We start from the raw sequence: 13,550 nt of genomic DNA on the forward strand, positions 1-13,550 counted from the left end.
AAGGAGCTTTTATCCCTTAGTCACCAAAATGTTCTACCAATAAACTCAATTTCTTCTAAGACTCCCCACTCCATACTGCAGCTGTATGTACATATCAAACTTCAAAATAACCCTTAAGCATGTTCTGTTCTGGGATGCTGACAAATAGTTTGACAGGTTTAAGTATTTGGTGATTTCATTTGAGTCCTTGGCCATCCTTCCACAGACCTGTGGGTGGGGATGCTTCCTTAGGTGCTCTTAATGGGTATTGTTTTTCCAGGGCAACAGGAGGCTGGACAAATGTTTCCAAGGGCAAAAAAAAACCCCAAAGTAATTTTGTGGGAAGAAATGTGTAAAGGAGTCTGAGACCTCTGTAAACCTGGACTCTTTAAACCTAAAGCCTCCCATTACAAAAACATCTGTGAAGTCACACCTGGAGTCTACTACCAGTAGCCATCTGCTGCCCACACTGCATCCTTTCCATGATGTTCTGGAAAGCCATGGTTAGAATTTGTACAAATTCCTGGAATTACAGCCATGTTAATGACACAGAAATAAGTACTAATGCTTATTAACTGCAGTGTATCCATTCACATGCCATACAGCAATTAACTCTCTAAAAATTTGGACAGACTTTTTATAGAGATTTCTTAGTGTCCTCTATAGGTAACATGCTGTTTTTAGTAAGTCTTGCCTGCTTCAGGGAGAAAAATGACTTCTGTAGCACCTTTGTTACTGCAGGAGCCCTGATATATTGGGTTTGCATGGCAAGCTTTTGGGAAGGTGTTCGATTTTATTTCTCATTACCCTGTTCTACTTTGATGGTTAATGAATTCATTTTTCTGTAAGTTGAGTCTATTTTTTTCAGGATGGTAATGGGTGAGTGATCTCTCCCTCTCCTTCTCTCAGCCCACGAGCCTTGAGTTCTGTTTTCTCTCCCTGTCCAGCCGTGGAGGGGAGTGAGAGAGTGGCTTTGCTGGGTACCTGGTGCCCAGCTGAGGTCAGCCCACCACAGAAATAAAAGTATAATCTGCTTCCTCCTGTGCTAATGGGTGGAAGCCTGAGGAGTAATTAGTTTGTCAGAGAGCCAGTTTCTTACTGATGATTGATAAATGGTTGTTTTGACAGAGCCCACACAGGCACTGGGTGCTGAGAACAGTAAAGCACAGTTTGTAGGGAGGCTCCTGGAGGCTGCTGGTCTGTTCACCTAAATGAGCTCTACTTGTTGTGGCTGTTGTGAAAAATATGCAGAATATTCTGATACTCAGATCCTGCATGCAGGAGTTCAGACTAATCAGTCTGATGTGCTAATCACAAACACTGATGTTTTCATGAATCACTTTGACCAGACATTTGATTGACTTTGTTGCATCACTTCAGAATCAGTCTGACTTGTGTAGAAATCCATGGAATTCTGCTCAGACTTAAATGATGGAGCCAATCAAACCCGTGCCAGATGTGATGCTGGCATGACAAATAGGGTGCTGCCTTTTCTGCTGCTCTAGCATTTCTATCAGAACAAAGTTAAGTTCAGCTGACAGAGCCCTAAGGGAGAGTAGGTGTTCTGCTACCTACAGTAGAAAACAGATTTGCAAAAATCACAGTGATTAGTGTAGTTAAAAATGCTTATGGAGGCTAAAAGGACAGCAGTCATTCTGCTTATTCAAAGTGTCTGCTGAAAGCAGTTAGAAAATTTTTGGTGCTTTGAAGTTTGCCTTTGGCTTACCTTCTTTTATAATATAAATGGAAATGCTACTTAATTGTGATTAATTAGTTAATTAGTTACCGCTGTGTCTGTCTGCTTTGCAGTAATATTTCACAGTATGGTTTGCTGCATGTTCATTACTATCCTACGAATGAAAGATTCATAAGGATCACACTTTCACAGAGAACTTTTTTTCTCTCTTAAAGACTAATTGGATTAACTTTTGATCAATTCCTCTGCTATACTTCTGTAATACTTCTAGATTTAATATATAGAAACATAAAGATCTTGTATATTCAGAGCAATAAATAAAAAAAAAATTAAAGCACATAGTTATTGCCTAAAGAAACAGTGAGAAATCAAGCCTAATGTGCATGAAAATTGATATGCACAAGAAAAGCAACTATAACTTTGTTTTGGCCAACCAGATAAAAGTGGGAGTGTGGCAAATTCAAACAGTGATGTTTTCCCTAAAGAACTGTTATCTAAAACCCAAACATTGTTTTCTAATGACGGCACTATTCATTTCTACTGATGCAAGGCTTAGATGCATTTATGTAAATTCTTTCTAGGCTCTTAAAAACCAAAAGCAATCTAAAAGGAGAACTGCTTAAAATCTCACCTGGGAGGCACTGCCTTGCTGTCGCAGAAACATTTTGCCCATCAAGCCAGTCCCTTTTGTGAGTGAGCTCAGCAGAGAGTGCAGTGTCTCCTTTCTGGGGCAGAGTAAACCCCGGGAGCTGCTGCGGCCGCGGTGCCCCCAGCGTGGCACTGGACACTGTGGGCACATGTGACTGCCCTGCACATACGTGCTCATAATCCCCTAAGCTGCAGCCACACGCTCTCATTGGAGCTCTGGCAAAACCAGGGCCTGATCCTGCCCTAGGCACGGTGCTGTGTACCCTGCCCCTGGTTGTGAAAGGTTTTTTTTTGGAAAGGACAGAGGGAAAGGACACACTGTGGTTCGGAGAACAGTTCAGCCTTTGGTGTTGTTGTGTAATGGGAGACAAACAGCGGCTGCATCAAACCCAGAGAGCTTTGGTACAGGAAAAGGATTTGATCATCAGAGCAGCTACTCTGTGCACATTAACAGAGTCATGGCCAGAATGAGCCAAGCTGACAAAAATATTATGTTAGTGAGATGTGATTTTCTTCAGAGCTGCTCATCACAGCTGTGTATACCGGGAGTCTCATCCCCCCTACCTCGGAAACACAATGCTGTTCACCAACACCCTCCTACACCCACTTGGCCTCTGGAGATTTAGACAGTAACCAACATTAGACTTGAAAAAGAGCCAATGTGAGCTTTAAAAAATACTGTAAGCCTCAGAATTCTTTTATGCATTCAGAAGAAACATTTTAATTGGGGGGAAAAAGAATAATGTAAGGAAAATGGTGCAGCTCTATCATCTGACTTTAATGAGGTGGTAGGTAAATGTAAATTCTTTGCATTTGAATAAAAAGCCTGTAACATCATGATTCCAACTATTTAGCTTGAATACAAATAGTCCTTAAATAATTTGCCTTTTTAAACTGTGATGAAGAAATAATTTATGTGTTTTCCTTCCTCCCCAAAGCAGTAAAGTTGAATACATGATTTTACTTACTAACCATAAAGGAGTTGACCCATAAAATGAATGAAGAACTTGGCTTTCATGTTAGTATCTGACTCTTCTTTAGTGTATGTAATATAAATGTGTTTTGTTATTTTATACCATTATTTGCTTATTTTTAATTTTGCATTTTCTTAGAAGCTAAAGCTTCACAACAGGACTCCAACACAGGCTCTAAGGTTAACACCTGAGAACATTCTAAGTGTTGGTATTTATGATCTAAGTATTTGCTTAGTTCAGTTATTTTTTGTTCCTTTTGGCTAAGCTTCTATTGTTTATATTAAAGTTAACCCCCCCCAAGTCTCTATTTACAATGTCTATCACACAGCACCTCTGCTAGTAGGTCCCCTGTAAGTATTTTCCATTAGATTTTCCATTGTTGGAGATTGGTCAAATTGTTAAATAAACAAGCACTTCTTTAATCTCTGAAGTAGTATTTTTTTGAGGAGACAGTGTGGGGCAGCCCAGGATTATGACTTTTCCTTTTTTTATGCTTGTAATATTTCATAGTTATCACTCCTTTGGTTAAGCCGTTATGTATGGTTTGTATTTTGAAACATGAAGAAGAAAACCCAAGCTGTGTTGTTGATTTATATTTGGTAATACCAGTGACAGTTGGGCATGGAATTGAAGGGGAAGTGTGCTTTCCTTTTGAAATTCAGACCTCATAAAGTTTAGCGTATCAGCTTTTTGCAGGACAAAAATGCAGAGACTGGGAGATGGAACAGCACTCCTTTGGTCTCCAGGGAGAGCAGGAGGTAATAATGTGGCTCCTTCGAGTCTGCTGCTCTCCTGGTTTTATAGAGGCAACTGCTTGCTCTCGTAGGCCCTGCCAGTCCATCACTTCTTTCAGGCTGCAGTGCCCATAACCTAATAATTTTTCCACTTTCCTGGCTGGGTTTGTCCAGCAGACTTTCTACAAGGTTTGTTTGAGTGTAGAGATACAGAATCCCTGACACAATGATGCTGTGTGACTGCAGCTTGTAGTAACAATTGGTAATTGATCACCTGGAGTTACTTGGGGAACTTGTGGGGAAGAGGAGATTGTTGTGCTTTGACCATAAAGCACATTCCAACAATATCCATACTTACAGAACATTTTCAGATATTTCTTGTGTTTTCTGGCCTCCCCAGAGCAGTAAAGTTTAAGATACACTTCTACTTATCAGCCATAAAGGAGATTAACCCTAAAATGAATGAAGAATACGTGGGCAGATCTGTGGATGGGGTTTTGTGCTGAGACTTGGTCTGGCCACACAGCTGCAAGGGGACTGAGGGAAATGTTGAGGTTTACTTTAGTGCCTTATTTTTTAACTCTTCCTCATTGCAAAGTCAGCAAGCACAAACCTCAGTGAAGGTGGAGCCTCTTCTGTGACCTGCCAGGAAAATTAGCACAGACCTAAAACACCTTAAAACACAAGCCAGGTGTTTTTGCTGGGCACAGGGTAGAGGTTCAGCTGGACAGGTGTCCGGTGTGAACATGAAACACACAGAGAGAACATAATGCAGGCTTTTTTTGTCACCATTAAGCAGCAGGAATCACAGAAACCTTGGAGGCCTCCTCACAAGATTAATTTTCAGATGCAGTGTACTGTTCAATGCTTTTGGGTTGATTCATACACTGAATTAAATATGGCAGTTCCCTGTCCATTTTACCCCAATTATCTCTCTCATGGCTGATGGTTCTATAAAGTTAATGCACAGCCCTGAAGTTCATAATTACAGGTAACTTTGGTCATATGAAAATGGGATACAAACAGTGCAGATTTTTGTTTACAGAATAATCTGTACTGATTCAGATGTTTAAGTCATATGTTTAAGGTGCTGATGTCCCTAACATGCTGCTACAGATAACTGATAGAAAATTCTAGTAGTAGTTTTTACTTACAGAGGCTAAATAAGACCAAAACAAAGTTCTGTTCAATTTTGTTCGACATTATAATGACTTTTGGAAGTTCACCTTCCAGGAGTGCTCTGTGCAGTAACTTAGGCAGAGTCAGTGATTCAGGTGGATTAAACAAATCACAAAGTTAAAGTAGTTATTCAGGACTGTGGTTGCCAGAGCATTATTTTTATGAGCTGAAGTGGTTTCATTGAAGCATCACTATAATATTAGTGAATTACTGTGTGTTTCAGCCCTTCATACCCATGTGCAGAGTGTCTATAAAGAGTGGTTATTCATTTAAAGGATTATCACAAATATTCCTCAGTATACTTTTATCTTAAGCTGGTACCTTCAAAGGAATGCAAGCAGTTGTGGTTTCTGATAGAGAGACTCTGAGCAAAGATCTCCTGGTTCATTGCACAGACTGAAGCCAATCCTCACTGACATTCCTTCTCATTTTCTGTATTACTGTTTCAAGGGTAAAGCAAGGTGTAGTATTAATGGGATTCATTCAATACTGTTTATTTCTGTTTCATCTTAGTGTGAATATTCAGCAAGTTCATATTTGGTCATAACAAGTCTGAAAATGCTTTGGTAATTACATAAAAAAATGAAAGTGAATGTGCAAATCAGCTGAGGTAAGCAAGACTTATTTGCACATTTTAGATTAGTTGCTTTAGCACTGCCTTTTATATGGGCACAGCTTTGAGTCCCTTTCATTTTTCATCTGCTACAGTATTTCAGGTTGCAAGAACTTTGATGGAAAGCTTTAAAAAGGCGACCACAACTGTACCAGTGCTGCAATCCCATTAATCATACATTCATTCCTCAGAACCAGCGTCTCTGGTTTGAGGAATTCACCCAGCTCTCCCTGAGGGCCCTTCCAGATGAGCTCTGGTGAAACTGGCTGTGGAAGCTGGATGTTTCACAGCCCTAGCACAGCTTCTTTTCTGCTGAGGGCCACCAGAAAGTGAGTGGCACCTTTTGGTGTCCAGGTGGGACAGGAGAGGAGCTCATTCTGAGGGGCACTGAGGCAGCTCAGGGTTACCCTCCTTGTGCCAGCTCCATCATTACAGGAGTGGGAACCTCCTCCTGCACAGCTCCTTCCTCTGCTGACATGACCCAGGATCCTCATGTGATTCTTACTGAAAATCCCTCAGACCTGCTAACCCTGTTAATTCATAGAAGCTCTCCCAAAGTATTCCAAGCTTGTGGTTCATGTCAGTAGGATGCCTTTTACTTTATTTAGAAAAGACCATGATTCTGTTTCAAAAACATGGGTCTGTGCTAAAAAACTGATAGTTACATATCAGTAGGAGTGGTAATAATAATGGGCAAGGCAGGAATATTTGTCTTTTCTAGTCAGCAGGGTTTTTAACTTGAGTTCCTTTATATCTGACCCTGATTGGTGTGGCCAAACTGCTGAAATTCCATTAGGTCATGGCTTGTGTGGATGTATTAGAGATGTTCTTTGGTGTGTCTGTGTGCATCTTTTGTCTCTGCATACTTTGGCTAATTTTATTAGCTACTGTTTGAAAATGTCATTAGACATCAGATCAGTTTATTTAGCTATTGTGGGCTAATCCAAACCTACAGGATATAGTACACAGCTCCTGACCTTTTCCTGTCACCAGGCTTGCAGCAGCTCAGACCTCAGGTGGTGGGGAGGGAGGAAGGGTTTTAACCCTCTGGGTGTGTTTTGTGAAGCTTACAGGACAGGCTGAAGGCACTGCTGCTCACTTTGCAGCACAGGAGAAGCAGGAGAAAGCACAAGCAAAGGAAAAAGTCCAGAGTATTACTGTCTTCCTTAATAAATTCTTGGCTGCAGTCTCCCCACCCTTCAACCCTTTAAAGAAGTTGTAAAGCACCAAGTTTGCAAGCTCCAGACTGTGGTAGTGAGTAGGATTTCACAGTCAGCTGACCATGAAGTGCTACCAGCTTCTAAAATCTGCTTGACTGCACATTACTTCTTGAAGCCTTCCAGATTTTGGAGAAAATTGTTGGACAAAAATCTTTGAAGATGAGCTTGAAGATTGAGGAGTTAAAACATAATTTCCTCTAGCTGTTCATTTTACTGTTGCCACTTTTGATCTATGCTCATGTGAAAAAACAAATTTATGAATAAATCTCTACCCCAAGAGATATTTTGATGGCATAAATCTATTGTATTTATTGTTCATAGCAAATTTTAAAGGGAAGAAAAAAACAGGAAGAATACAATGAAAATGTTGATCTTAATGAATGAAAATTGGACTGTTTGTACTATGAGAAAATGAGATAATTATGGCTATAAAATCCCATGCTCAAAGAATGAAAATAAACAACATACACAGTGTTGTGTGGAAATGGGAGTGAGCCATTATGGTAAGATGGATTCACTGAGATCTTTTCTGCATAGTAATTCTTCATAATGTGGGATTTTTTTTTTATTTAAGGACTAAAACCATCCTGGAGAATGTTCCTGGAGTTTGGCACCAGTGAAAGAGATTGGTTTACAAACATTTCACACCAGGAAAATGTTTGGAAACCAGTAGTGTGGTGTTTGGCCACTACAGTTATAAGCAGCAATAGATGCAATTTTTGTTGCATTAGAGCCATTTGGCAGGTTAGTGGTTCGTTTATCTGTTACCAGAGATTTCCTAGCCAGGAAATCTACTCTGCATAAATTCCATATTTTATGCTGAGTCTTCTTTTAATGGGGAAAAAGTTATTAAAAACCAGCGTGTCAAAACAAAGGGTTAAATAATCTGTTAAATACAGCACAATAACGCTGCAAAGTTTGGCTGTTTCTGGATTTTAGAATGAATTTTCCTTTAAGCAGTAGCTAAATGATTTCCTTAGATTGTTCATGTGTTGCACGAACCAGATCAGATCAGATCAGTCTTAAAGTTCATCATTTTCCCCAGAGTGTCTGAAATCCTACTACAAAGAGTCCTTTCGTCTTAAGAGTCTGACACCAAGTAGAAATAAAAGGCTGAAATAATAACACCACTAACTTGGTTTAATTAATTGTATGTTTCTGTACTTAAGCTTGAAGGGTGGAAGTATTTCTTTAAAGGCTACCTACAAAACTGGTGAATGAGCAGCCACTCAGGGTGCCACTTCAAAGAGAAACACCCAAAAGAGCAACAGAAGGGAAGCTGCTTTTGAATTCTCTCAGTTCCTCCTGGCAGCCCAGGGCTTGCAAAGGAAAACAACCCAGAAATGGTTATTTTCTTTTGTGTTAGTTACATAACCAGCTCCCAGCAAATAAAGCTGGAGGTGGAGCAGCCATACAAAGCCCCACTTTGTAACCTGTGCCTGCCATAGCTGCACAAAAGAATCTCACCTGAATTTAGGCATTTTTCCTTCCTGGCTAAGGGAGATTCCTTACACTGTCTGCAGCCAAATTGATAAATTCAGGAGCCATGTGTAACTCTTGGTTGCACTGGTGGATATTTTGTAATTTGAGCCTTCATGGTTATTCCAGATTTGTAATTTATTGCTGAAGCAGTCAAATCTTGGTTTCTACCATTTTTTATTTGTCAGATTTCTCTGTATGCAATATTGTAATAAAGTAAAGAAGTAGGGGAAGGTAACTGCAAAAGGGAAAGCTGGTTTGTACAAGAGTGCTCAGTCTTCCCTTTGGGATCAGTTGAAGCTCCAAAAATTGTGCTTTCATGTTCACCATCCTGTGCCACTTTGAACTCTGTCTTTGCAGCTGTGCTGTGGCTGCCCTAAAGCAGCACTTGGGGTGAGTCTGGTATCTCACTGCTGCAGATGACAGCCCTGGCTGGTCAGCAGCCTTTGTTCTGCTCTTTGTGCCCTGCTTGTCCTGCATCCCCCTGGCTGCCAGCTGGTGGATCCTGGCTCTGCCTCCCCCACAGCTCTGTAATGGCCTGCTCTCGGGTTTGGGACTTCAGCTTTTGATTTACTGGTAATAAAATCCCAGGATTACAGGTGTGCTCCTTTACTGTCCTCAGGTGTCAGCTGTAACACTGCTGCCAAGATGTCCTGGTGCCCTCATTTTTAAAGGGTGATTAGGAGACCAGCCTGAGAATAGCTATAACTGATGAAAGGATTGAGAGAATTTATACATTTGGCAGTTCTAACCATTCTTTGCACTTACTTTATAGACCTGGAAAGGAGGGAACTTGCAATAAATACGAAATTCTAAAATGTCACCTGTGCCCAGCTTCTACAAACTTTATTATCATTACCTCCGTAAGAATTAAAAGTCAGTTCATGTACTCCAGAGCAGCAAATATTGTCAGACAATGTGTAATGGAAATTTCTGAGAGCCAATATTTAACATCTTGAAATGAGAAGCATCCAGGATAACTTTTGAAATCGCTTGAATTCACTATATATTACAACAAAATATGAAGGTAAATATTAAGGTATTTTCATCAGATGACTTTAAATTAATCTTTGGATTTTCTTTTAAAAAAAGAAATGAAGAATCTTTGAGTAATGATGAAACAGGGTGGCACTCATATTGCTCTCCCTCTGAAGCATGACATAGAGAAAAACTACTTGGAAGTAGTTCCATTTCCATGTTTAAACTCTTTGTTATTTGAGTCCAGAATGCTCTTAAATTATCTGGTTTAGGCCTTGGTACTGCAAATTAACTCTGGGTAGTTAGATGCATAAACAGAGGCACAGCAAAACCCCACTGAAATGAGCACATCTTGTGTGGCCCGGGGCTCTGTCTCACGGGGCTGTTTGCTGGGGGTTTGTTTATTTTTTAAGTGTTCTAAAATGTTTCCCATCTATGGGACGTTCCATAAATGACAGATCAGTAGCAGCAAACTTCAAACCCTCTTACAAAGTAGCTTTTCTTGGCTTTGTTTAGGAAAGTTTCTTTGATTCTGCTTGTATTTAATGTGCTGCTGGGTAACTTTGGAACATACATCTTCTTAAACCAAATTCAGAGAGTACCATGAACTGACACCTGCTTAAGTCTTTAATTAAAAGTGGTTTAATCTCTAACAATCTCTGTGTACATAAGCAGAAAGTATCTGTGTTTCATGTGTACTTTGAACTGCCATTCATTTAGAAATCAAAGATTTGTAAATGAAACACAGTATGCCAGACATGATGATGTTTGACTGGAATCTCTTCTTGTTGGCATAGCCTGGATTTCCTGGTGCTGTCAGCCTCCAGGAATACATTCTTATTAAAAATCACAGAGAGAGGGAAAGATACAGAAGGAAGGCTGTCTTAAAAAAGTGTGTGTATCAACTATATAAAAAATATATTTAAAGCAGGCAAGCACACAGTGGGACCTGTAGTAGAGAATTGCCAGTGGGATCAGACTTTTGTAGCTGAGTCCCTCACAGGTGAGTATGTTGGAGGAGCCTCTTCTACACTAACTCTAGGTTTTAGGGTAACTTTTTTTTTTAACAATAGCCTCTAAAGTAGTGGTTGCCCATGGAGCTGCATGCATGTAATGGGTTTATCACTGGCCTTCAGTGAAGAATTTAAGCTGAAAAGCTTGTCTTGCTGTAGCTGATATCTTATTCAATATATCCTTTCTGTTTTTATACACAGTCTCTGAGATTAGTGTGGTTGAGTATATTGAAAGTAATAAAAAACAGACACAGAAAAATTGTTGCATGTTTAAAGAAAAAAATCATAAAATGAAAGAGGAAGTGCATCATTTATTATAACACCATGTAGACTAATGAAAAACATACTGCAGGCTGGAAATTTGTTAAGAGCTGAACTCAAAAAGTTTCCACTCCCAAAAAATGCCTTGGGGCCTCCAGCTGTAAGCCTGTGGGTGAAGAGGCCCTATGGTAAACTGACATAAAAAATAAGTACTCCATAAACAGTCAGCTCCTGTTTCACAATAGTTGGAAAGATATTTTTAAGAAGTATTACTATTGATGCTGACTGTACTTTATCAAAGTAAAGAGAGGCAGTGCATTTAACTAGAATGTTAAACTGGGAGTTGGGCACTAGGCACCAAAATGTTTATTGTACATAGGAGAATATGAAAAAGATGAGGTGACCTGCTGAGAGTAACAGAACAGCAGCTGGTACTGGCAGAGCTGGAATTAACATTAAATCATTTCTGGCTTCTCATCCTTTGCTCATTATACTGGGCTGTACAAGTCCCCTGTTCCTCCCCACACTGAGCAGGTGCCACCCTTTGTACCCAGGAATGTTCTTTTGTTGTGTGCAAATACCCCCCCAGAGTATTGGTGTTTGCACCATAAGTGCTCACATGAATGGAATTAATTGGCCTCTTGAAGAAGACAAGATGAAGTTTTCTGTCTGTCCTTTAAGTCTAAACAGATGAAGTTTAGATTAGAAGTCTTTCCTAAAGGTGCATCTTCCCTGCTGAGCCAACCAGGGATTGGCTTTGGCTTTGCCTTTTCCCTTCTCCGTGCTCAGCCCTTGTTTGTGGCACTCGTTCCCAGGGGCTGTGGGCTTCCAAGGCACGTTGACCTGTCAGGATGCTCTCTGAGGAAGGCAGTGCAGCCTCCATTCCTGCTTCACATGCCCTGGGAAGCAGTTGGCAGAAGTAATGCCAATGAAACCTTCTGATGTGCCTCCAGTCTGTTTTCTCCAGAGGTTGCCCTGCCTGGCAAAGAGCCCTGGAGTGCATCAAGGATGATGGGACACTGCCACAGAGTCCAGATTTCACAAACTTAGAAAGATGCAGTAAATTGAATGTAACTTTATGAGATTGTTTAGATGGCAGCTTTGTGATCTTTGAGAAGGACAATCTGAGAGTTAATACCGTTTATCTTAGCTACGTCTTCAGTCTTGGTAATCCAGTACCTTTTTACAGAAGTAAATATCAGATCTAGAAGTCCCAATTTTGGTGAATATTTTCACAGTTTACATGGATTAAATAAGCATGCAGAGTAATAATCACACTGTATTGCTACAGCTCTACTTACATGAGGTGCAGCCCAGGAGAATGTCAGTCTGAGATGGAGCCACTGGGAGGAGAAAAGGAAAAAAAAAAAAAGAAAAGGTGAAACAGTTACTTCTAGGTGATTAAAAGACACAAAAACAAAATTTAATCAAATGTGGTAAATATAGATCACTTTCATTTTTTTTGTCTTGCATCTCCCTATACCATCTCTGTGTAGCATTTACAATACCCAGTGTTTTCATCCAGTGATTAGAAAATCTGTAACATAATTGTTCATGGTATTTGATGCTGTAATGCCTCACAGTGGGGCTGATGGTTACTTGTGATGTGAATTTAAGATCCTAAATAAAAGCTGTAGATTGATCTAAAAATATACCCATAACTTCCTTCTCCTCATTAAGAATGTCATGCTTGGTGGGTTAAAACTGACATGTAACAGTCCCAATATGAAATATTTGTTCTGTAATGTGAAACCATGATAAATGTCACTTCAATTTGTTACTGTTAAAAGTGGTGGGTTTGGCACACAGTGTCACATTAATTCACTTTACTGAGTATGTGTTTGCTCCTTTGCATGCCAAGGGGAAAAAATATAGAGAATTATATTTTATTGCATTATAAGGAGTGTAATATATCTGTCCACTCAAAATTTATAACCCCTATTTCAGTGTATCTTTAGATAAGATCCAACTTATCTAAAGGAGAAGGAAAAATAAGTAAAACACTAATTTCCATATGTATTGCAGTAGGAAAGAAAAAATAAACAGGCATATGTAAGGAATTAAAGAGGTTTGAGCTGAGATTAATGATGGAACAGTAATATTTGTAGAGAAAGGCAAACTTTAATAAGAGTAGATGAGTTCTCCCCTAAAAAGAAAGATTAACTTGTTCAGTGGTACTTAATTATGACTGAATTTTGAGGTAAGTAGAATACTTAATCTGGGAAAAATGTTTTAAGATAGCTGTCTGTGCCACTTCATTCTTTTTTGTATTAAAGTTTTACTGAGAGATGCAGATCTGGTCTGTAAAAGATCTGATCTCATTCTGATGCACTTTTTGTCTGCTATTAGCACCAGATATGGTTGTTACTACCACATTTTCCAGTCAGGGCTCCCCAGCTCCCCTGCTCTCCTTGGCCTCTCTCTGCCCTCTGTTTGACATCTTGTGGTTGGCATTTAAGGGCCCAAGAAAAACAAACTGTGCAACCAGTATTTTGCTTGCAATTTTAGTTTCATAGTTTGATGGAGAATAGTAAATAGAAAGACAAACTGTTACTATTTTTATGTGGTCTTGGCCCTAAGAGAAAGGCATTTCCATAGCTACCATGACTTTGTGATGTGCCACACAGGTGGAAATGCCCAACACCAACTCTGGTGGCTGTAAAACCCTGCAGTAGTGGCTGGCTCATCACAGTCTCTGGCTGGCCTCACTTCTCAAGAACAAAAATAAATCAGCCACAAATCCAGGCAAAGAAGGAGCAGCTGTTCTGTTCATAGT

General features: G+C 39.8%; 2 protein-coding genes across 5 annotated transcripts in view; one reads left to right on the forward strand and one right to left on the reverse strand.

The window, feature by feature from the left end:
* Positions 1-13,550, forward strand: part of CHLSN (cholesin) — a 120,293-nt gene that overhangs the window by 55,327 nt on the left and 51,416 nt on the right. The window lies entirely within an intron of this gene.
* GPR146 (G protein-coupled receptor 146) overlaps positions 1-13,550 on the reverse strand; it is a 48,443-nt gene that overhangs the window by 14,614 nt on the left and 20,279 nt on the right. Inside the window, exon 2 of the mRNA XM_054643402.2 lies at positions 12,076-12,117. The gene's annotated coding sequence lies outside the window, so the exon portion shown is untranslated. The remainder of the gene's footprint in view (positions 1-12,075; positions 12,118-13,550) is intronic.

The sequence above is a fragment of the Agelaius phoeniceus genome, chromosome 16 (genome assembly GCF_051311805.1).
Source record: "Agelaius phoeniceus isolate bAgePho1 chromosome 16, bAgePho1.hap1, whole genome shotgun sequence".
NCBI classification, from domain to species: Eukaryota; Metazoa; Chordata; class Aves; order Passeriformes; family Icteridae; genus Agelaius; species Agelaius phoeniceus.